Source organism: Octodon degus, unplaced genomic scaffold (assembly GCF_000260255.1).
Source record: "Octodon degus isolate 3935 unplaced genomic scaffold, OctDeg1.0 scaffold00112, whole genome shotgun sequence".
Lineage (NCBI taxonomy): Eukaryota > Metazoa > Chordata > Mammalia > Rodentia > Octodontidae > Octodon > Octodon degus.
The window spans coordinates 4,491,703-4,500,622 of record NW_004524688.1 but is presented as its reverse complement, the minus strand read 5'-3'; positions in this window follow the sequence as shown (position 1 = coordinate 4,500,622).

Sequence of the window (8,920 nt, the reverse complement as noted above, 5' to 3'; positions counted from 1 at the left end):
TCTCTCTCTCTCTCTCTCTCTCTCTCTCTCTCTCTCTCTCTCTCTTTCTCTCTCTCTCTTTGGTGTCAGGGATCAAACTCCACAAATACCAAAATGTGGAATTCCTCCCAAAACAAATTAGAGCTACCGCATGACCCAGCAAATCCACCAAAGGCTATGTTTTCAAAGAAAATGAAATCAGACAAATAAAAGACATGGGCACCCCCATATTATTTGTCTACTATCTCCCCAAGTCAAGATATAAAATCAACCAAGGTATCCATTGGTGGATAAAGTGGTGCTTGGAATATTATACACATTGGAATATTATTGTGCTTGCCAGGCAGGTGCTTATAGCCACTGAGCCACTAAACTGTCTCCCTGGCCCATACATGTTATTTTAATGACTTTGACATCTCATTCTGTGAAGCATACACTCTCAAATCCAAAATATCCCTTCCAATATAATCAAGACATTAACTATAAAATTTCAGATGACTAAATAGAAACAATAACCTTTGCAAGAACAGTTAATGTCAGTATATGTTACAAAAGTTAAATGCTGTGGAACAAGTGATTTTTATCATTCCTGTTCAACCAACATTTACTTATTTCAAGTTTTTAATGGGCACATTCCATTCTTCTCCTGGCTAAATAATATTCCAATGTGTATAATATTCCAAGCACCACTTTATCCACCAATGGATACCTTGGTTGATTTTATATCTTGACTTGGGGAGATAGTAGACAAATAATATGGGGGTGCCCATGTCTTTTATTTGTCTGATTTCATTTTCTTTGAAAACATAGCCTTTGGTGGATTTGCTGGGTCATGCGGTAGCTCTAATTTGTCTTGGGAGGAATTCCACACTTTGATATTTGTGGATCAGTGTGTGTAGGTCACTTCTCTGCACTAGAACTTCCTGTGGTGATGGAAATGTTCTCTGTCTTCACAGATCGTGTGTTAGCTGCTGTACGTATGCGGTGATTGGCTAGTAGAAGTGCTCTTCTCAAGGAACAGAATTTATCCTTTCATTTTATTTGCTATGAACTTAAGTGCATATATGTAGTTGATGGGTAGCATATTGGATACAGGACAGTGATGAATAGTTTGAAGTTACAAAGATGAGTATGACTTGGTTTCTCTCTAGTGTCCCTGGAAAGAAACTGAAGAAAATCAAAATCTTAGTCAGATTTGTGTACAACCTACTAAGTTATCACACCAGATGTTAAAATGCAGAGGAGAACAGTAACAAAAAATAGAATAGGAGCATGGAGGTGGACATCCAGCAGGGGACAGAAACAAGGGGCCATAAGTTTCCAACACATGGAAGCTCAAGGCAATACTGTAAATCTAGGCAAATGGGAAGATTCTTTAGCTAAGTGGTTGCATAACTGATTGACCATATGGGAAAATGAAGTAAAATTAGATTTCACCATACTCTGTACAAAATTAACTCCAGAGATATTAAAATTCAATTTGAGAAGTATAATTTCATATGAACATGGAGTGGAAAGTATTTAGAATCACAGTAGAGCATGATTTTTATAGCAAGACTCAACTCAAAAAGAAGAAACTACAAAGGAGACAGACACATTCTGTTATATCAGAATTTAAAGTTTTTGCAGTTCCCAAGGCATTAGAAAGTTAAGTGCCTCTCTCGGAGGCGACACTGTGTTTTCTTGGTGTGTGTACTTTCAATTCTGCCTAATATACCTCTGGATGTCTCTTGCTGACAAGTCCTGGAAATCCTTTTTCTGTGATGGAAATCCTTTTTCTGTGAAACTTCGATCTGTCTGGTGGAAGGAGGGATCCAAGCTTCCCAACCTCCACTTTAAAAGATGTCTTTGGACCCTATCCAGTGACATTTCTTTTGTCCAAACAGGAGGGAAAGAGGATGATGTTCCATCAAATGACAAAACCAGCTTCCCATCTCTCCTATAGATCAGTCAGCCTGAGGCTTTTGAATCCTGGCTAGACAGAGTGAGCACCCCACCCCAGCCTGAGGCTCCCCTTAAGAGATGAACCTTTAGGCCACTTGCATACCTTTAGGATAAGGCATGGGAAGAGGGAAAAGTTAGGGCAGAAGAAACAAAGAAGGGAGGAAGGAGACAAGGAAAACCATAATTTATAAATTATATTTTTAAGAAGACTGCAACATCAGAACAAAATGTTACCCCAGATTATACATATCTACACTCCCTAAATTTGTTTATGGTTCTTTCCTTTCGGATCTTTCATTCCCCCCCCCCCCAAAAAAAAAGTTTTAAAGATACTTAAATCTATGTATTAGCTTAGTTGATATGGTAAGGAATAGAAACCTGACCTTAAAAGGAGAAACAGATTCAAAGTTTTCAAAGAGCATTGTTAGGCAAAATGTCTCACATCATCCATCTTTAAAAAATAGACTGGACCCTGCCTTTCGACCTGTGGGTGGGGCATCACTTTATTTCCTTTAGATCAAACCAAACCTTTGTCTAGACTTTCTAATTTTCCTGTTTTCTGCTCCCCACAGCATAGAAATATTCCCAGCTCCATACGATAATGTCTCCACTCAAGGGTCTGCACTCTATTTACTTTGAGCATGTACTTTAAATTCAGCCTAATAAACTTTTTAATGCTCTTTTAAACAAAAATTAAGATAGGCCACAGACTGAGAAGATAGTAATACATGTATAATTGAAAAGGGAACAAGCTACACAAATACAGAGATAATTTTCCCCGTGTCCAATAAAATCCCCACAAACAACAACAACAACAAATCATAACATAGGCTATGCCTTTGTTATTTTTCTCTCATTGCTGAGACTAAATACCTGACACTCAAAATTAAGGAAAGAAAGGTTTATTTAGCTTACGGTTTTCAGAGGTTTCAATCCATACTTGACTGACTCCAAGGCAGAGGAGCACATAGCAGAGGGCAGCTGCTCCTGGCGGCAGAAAGCAGCCAAAACAACAATAAAAAGGGAGGGGCAGCAGCAAGCCTCCTTCCTTCCCTTCTATTGTACGCAGGCTACCTGCCCTAGGACAGGGGTAGCATGCACACCCACAATCCCACCATGGGGCCATGAATCAGTCAAAACCTCTAGAAGCCCACACCATGGCTAGATGAGGCTTTGGAGGAGTTCTAGACATAAACCATCACAGAATAGAACATGCAACTAGCAGGAAATAAAACTTGGATGATAAATAAATACATAAAAGTCACGAAATCTGACTAAGGCAGGGACATGTAAATACAAATTATGAGATTTTTTTTTATATCCTTAAAACATGCTAAAATATTTGAGTCCAACAAGACCAAATGCTGGCATGAATGCAGACAATCTCATGTTGGTAGCAGAACGTAGGTTGGGTACAGCTGTCTGGAAAACAGTTTGGCAATATTTAGTAAAATTCAAAGTTCCTGCACTCTACAATCTAGCTAGTCCACTCCCAGGCATTTCCCTGAGATCAATTCTTGTACGATAGAAGAGAAGTTTTAATAGGCAGTTGTAACAGCATAACTTATAATTGTGAAAAATTAAAACTAACTGTATGTTCCTCAGGGAAGGATAGGAAAACTTGTGTTACAGCCACTCCGTAGAATGGCCAACTGTTAGCCTGAGTAAGTCAGCTGCCTTTCTATTTACCAAGATGAATAGGCTTCTAAAATATACTGTGAAGTGAAAAAAAAAGTGACAAAAAATATGTAGAGTATGGTACCAGTTATGTAAATTTGCAGCACTCCAAATGCTATCTACTTTCTGTGGCAAATCTTCTGTGTTTAAAAGGATTAAAACATAGATGGGGCCGGGGAGATGGCTCAGTGGAATAAGCACTTCCCTGGCAAGTGCAAGGGCCTGAGTTCAATCCCCGGTTCTGCGAAAAAAAACAAAAACAAAAACAAAAACAAAAACAAAAAAAACCAAACATAGATGGGAAGAAAAGTAAAATACATGCTAATTATACAGGGGCAAGAGAGGTCCAGGTCCTTCAGGGGTCCTAGTCTATCTGATCCGCTTGTCCTAAGGCCAAAGGGTTGTGTCCATTCAGAGCCCATCACTCTTATTCCACCTACACTGGGAGCTCTGAGAGCTCCAGAATTTAATGTCTCTGATCCCATTCTCCAGACTCTTTCTCTACGGGAAGGACCTGATGACTGTCATGGGAAGGAAGAGACTGGGATGTTATGGTTTATATCTTGTATCTACCTGTTATGGTTTGTATATAGCTGTCCCCTCAGACCTCATGTAAGTTATGGGGCAGATGTGGCTGGAGGAGCAAGTGGCTTGAGGGGTGGGGCCAGAGGACCAGGACGGGACCTGAGGGGCGGGACCAGAGAGGTGCAAACCATTAAACTGGCTAGCCTATGCTTTCAGACAGACATGTAGAGGGTCATCCTGGACACGGTGGCACCCTAGCCTCTCCTCCAGTGTCTTGAAACCTCCAGCAACTGTGAACTAAATAAACCTTTTTTTCTCTCATTTTGAGTGTCAGGTATTTGTTCCAGCAATGAGAGAAGAGTAACTAAGTGAAGGGCCTGATGACTGGCTTGGCAAGGAAGGGACTGGGGTGTTATGGCTTATATCTTGTACCTACCTAAAGCTTCATCAAGTAATAGATGGGGTTTTTCAGAGGTGGCTGGATGAAGGTTGTGTGGTTATTGAATTAGTTCACTGATTAGCGTAGGGCTATGGTTTATGTCTCATTGAACATCCAACCCCTCCCACCCCCCAGCCAAAGCTTCATGTAGTCATAGGCTTCTAGAGATTGTAATTAATTCATGATCCAATGCTGGCATTACAGGTGTGAGTGCTGCTGGGATTATGAGTGTGAATGCTACACCTGCCCTGGGACAGGTAGCCAGAATGAAACATAGGGAAAGGAGAGAGGTTTGCTCTTTTATTCTTGCTGTTTTGCTGTTTTCCATCTCCATGAATTGCTCCCTTCTGCCATGTGCCACTCTGCCTTGGAGCCTGCTGATTATCGACTGAAACCTCCACAAACTCTTAGCTGAATAACCGTTTCCTTCCTTAATTCTGCATGTTGGGTATTTTGTCCCAGCAATGAAAGAAAAGTAACCTAGACATATAGTTCTGGGTGTGCATAACAGGAAGGGCACTCTGGGTATGAGTGGCACCACCTAAAAGTGGCGATCCTAAAAGGGAATAAAGGGAGAGGCAGGCTGCTGCTGTTGCTGCTCTGGTTGCTTCCTGTCTGCCATACCATGAACTATTTCTCTTCTGCAATGCCCCTTTGCCATTGAGACCATCTCTCTGGACTGAAGCTTCTCTAAACTGTAAGCCAAAGTAAATCCTTCCTTCTTTAATGTTAGGAGTCAGGTATTTTGTCTCAGCAATGAAAAAAGTGATTAAGGCAGGAGGTAAGGGTTGAGTGGGTAGAAGGGAGACTCCAACTGTGTCTGTGATAATGGTACCACTTTGTAACAATGTATCTACGCAAACATAGAAAGATGACACTTATTCATTCTGGTGGTGGATGATATTTTTAAAACCACTATATTTATTAATTGCTGACTCTTCCATAGTCTGTATGTTTCAAGGAGTGATCTAAGTGATTTGCATATTAAAATTGAGAAGGCTAGTCTGAGTGGCTGAGCCAGCAAGATGACAGTTTTGAGCCCAGACTGATCAATTTAGTGAAGCCTTGTTTCCAAAAATTACAAAGGTATGACAAGGGTTAGGGTATAGCTCAGCAGCATAGCAACTGCCTGGCAAGTGCTAGATCCTAAGTTTGATTCGTAGCACAACTCTACCCCCACAAAAAACTGACAAGAACAAAGACCAAGGCAACATCTACTCATTTACATATTCAGATTTTTTTTAAAAAGACAATTAGAATGACAATTCATGGCAACCACAACACAAATAAAAATGTGAAGAATTCTGTAAGAAGTTCTTAGATATTTTACGAGTAGGGTGAAAGGCTACTCTCTCTCTTTCTTTCTGAGACAGGTTCTTGCTAAGTTGCCCAGGCTAGACTAAAACTTATGATCCTTCCACCTCAGCCTTCAAAATTGTAGATATTACAGGCATGCGTCACCATTCCTGACTCAGATGTAACTTTTAAATAGTTGTTATCATGCACTTAACTTTTCTCAAAATTTTCTGTGTACCTTTTCTACCATGTTACCTCCATCAGTACCTGTATATGACATCATTACCTTTATTGACTACCTTTATGGCATACATTTATAGGACATTGGTTGGCTCTATGAACCTGGTGAGGCTGCAAGGTGGGATGTTGTCTTCTACATTGTTGGTGGGAATTTAAACTGTTATGGCAACCATGGAAATTAGTACAGAGAGTCCTCAAAAAACTAAAAATAGAAATTCCATTTGACAAAGCTATTCCCCTTCTAGGTATTTCCTGAAATAGTTAAAGTCTTCATGCTACAGTGAAACATGCATGCCTATGTTTAAAAGAAGTACAATTCATAATAGCTAAATCTTGGAAATAACCTGTATGCCTATCAATAGATGAATGGATAAGGAAAACATGCATTTATATACAACGGCATTCCACCATCAAGAATACACTGGAGTCATTTGTAGGGAAACGGGTGTACCTAGAGACCAAAATAGATCAGGCACACAAGCTTGAATATCACATGGATTGTCATATATGAGAAACCCAAACTGCAAATGAAGAGTAAAATAAGATAACTGGAAGTAGAGGTATAGATTTTTCTCAAATGGGAAGGGAATCAAGAGCTGGAGAGCGAGGTAAGGATGGAAGGAGATGAAAAAAAGGAATTAATGTGTGGTGTACATGCACCAACTGACACAAGGAATATACAGTACATAGCGCAAACATGCACTAATATTAATAAGTGTTGGGTCAGGCAAAAGACTTTTTTCTGGGAAAGGTGCTGGCACAAGAACCAGGCTTCCCTGGAGCAAGCAGGCAGAGATGGGGAAGTGGCCTTCCTGGAAGAGGGAACCTCATGCCCACTGGCACTGATAGAGGAAAATTCAAGAATTTGAGGACTAGTTCTATCTGGCTGATGACAATTTGATGAGGTACCCAGGTTAGATTGAAAGAGATGTAAGAAGTGAGGACTGAATTTGGAACTCAAGGTGAGATGCTCAAGGCTGCATCTCTGAGCTGCCCTTGAGAGCCAATGCAGAGGCTATGGTTGCAGGAAGTCCCTGGGGCAACTGGTTAACTGGGAGGCCCTGGGGGCCACTGACAGTCAATGGATGTGCAAAAATTGCAGGGGACATGTGTGAATTTACATGTGTGTGTGGGTGCGCGGTGGTCAAACGACTGCATCCACGCCATAAACATTGACTTTGCAAGCACTAAGTACCAGGCAGTGTTCCAGTTGTTGGTGAACATGGAACATGAGTTGGAGTGGAGACATACAGAGAAGATGCACAAACAACTATGTGACATGTAAACAAATGAATCAAATCATACGCATGTTAGTTGGCTGGAAGGACTTTGGAAACAAGGCAGGAAAGGGAGCTGGGGGATGTGCTTGTGGGCGTTATGAGGTGGAGGTGGTGGTGATGGTGGTGATAAGGGTATAGGATCCCTCTCCCTGGGTGATGTTTGAGTGAAAGCCTGAGGGGATGAAACCGAGATTCTGAGTCTGGGGCCAGGAGGTACCCAGTGACACTAAAGGACAGCAAAAGAGGAGGAGTTGGTTAGAAGATGGATGGAGCAGGGGTCTAGCATGCAGGTAAAATTCCTCATCAGTCTGAGGGGAGGGTGAGCATTAAATGAGTCATACTATGTGTCCCACAGCACCACAGGTTTTATCCTGCACAGTATCTGCAATTCCTGAGCCAATCCCACAAGTCTGGTGTCAACTTGCAGCAAGAGTGACAGTAATTAGAGCTGGTACTTATAACGTGCATGGCGTGGGTGTGTTTTTCTGCTATGTGTTACACACTACCAAGCTATTCAGTCCTCATAGTGGCTTTATGAGTGTACACTAGACTCACTTGACAAATGGGCCGAGCCCGTTAAATGGTGAGGACGGTATGAGCTAGGGACAGCTGAGGCCCACTGGCATTTAAGCAAAGAGGAAGAGAGGCAGTCTGTGCTTTGGGCTCTCTGGCCCTTAAAGAAATGGAGTTAAGAGCAGAATGTGGCTAGATAGTCGTGGAGTGGGAGCAGAAGAAGGCAGGGAAAGTTATCGGAACAGCACGGCAGGCTGGACTTGCACAGGGACCCAGTGTGCGGTGCAGGGCGATGGGCACAGCCAGAGATAAATCCTTCAGCAAAGGATACCAGGCCGGGCCACGTGACCCTACAATGGCCTAGCCACCTAGGTGGGAGCAGTCTCCCAAGTGCGGATCTTTCAGGGCCCTGAGGATCTCTGGGGACAATAAAGAAGGGAAAACATGGATCCAAACGCTTCAGCTACCCTTTGCTGGCAACTCAGGCCTAGAGTAGGTAGGGCAGCCCTGTGAGAAAGAAAATCTATTGGGGCCTTCCTTCGCACAAAGCACTTAACTTTCTGAGTTGCCATGCTGCCCTGCTGAAATGTTGGACAGTCTCCGAGATGCTGCTCAGATCCTGCAGAGTTCCAGCCCTGAGATGGCCCCAGCGCAGGCGGCAGGGGCTGTTCCTGGAGCAGGGCCGTTCCTGAAGCCGGGGCCCTGCCCGGGCAGCGCGGAGTAGTCTCCGCAGGTGCAGCGCAGAAGGAGGGCTGGCGGGAGTCTCCGGAGTCCAGGCCCGCGACCCTCCGTGCGCGGGCCTGTCTTCACGTGCTGCTCGCGCGACAGCCCCCAAAGCGGTTGGGTGACCCTGGAACCTTCCTCCTGTGGACCCGGCTCAGAGCGGATCGCAGGGCAGGCAGGCTGCTGGCAGGGACCGAACAGAGCTCTGCGCCAGGCCGGAGGCAACGCCGGTCACTCGCGACCTCGGACTGGGTCCCTGCGCCGCCCAGTCCCCGAGGGTTCGTCCCGCGGCGCTTGCTCCGGG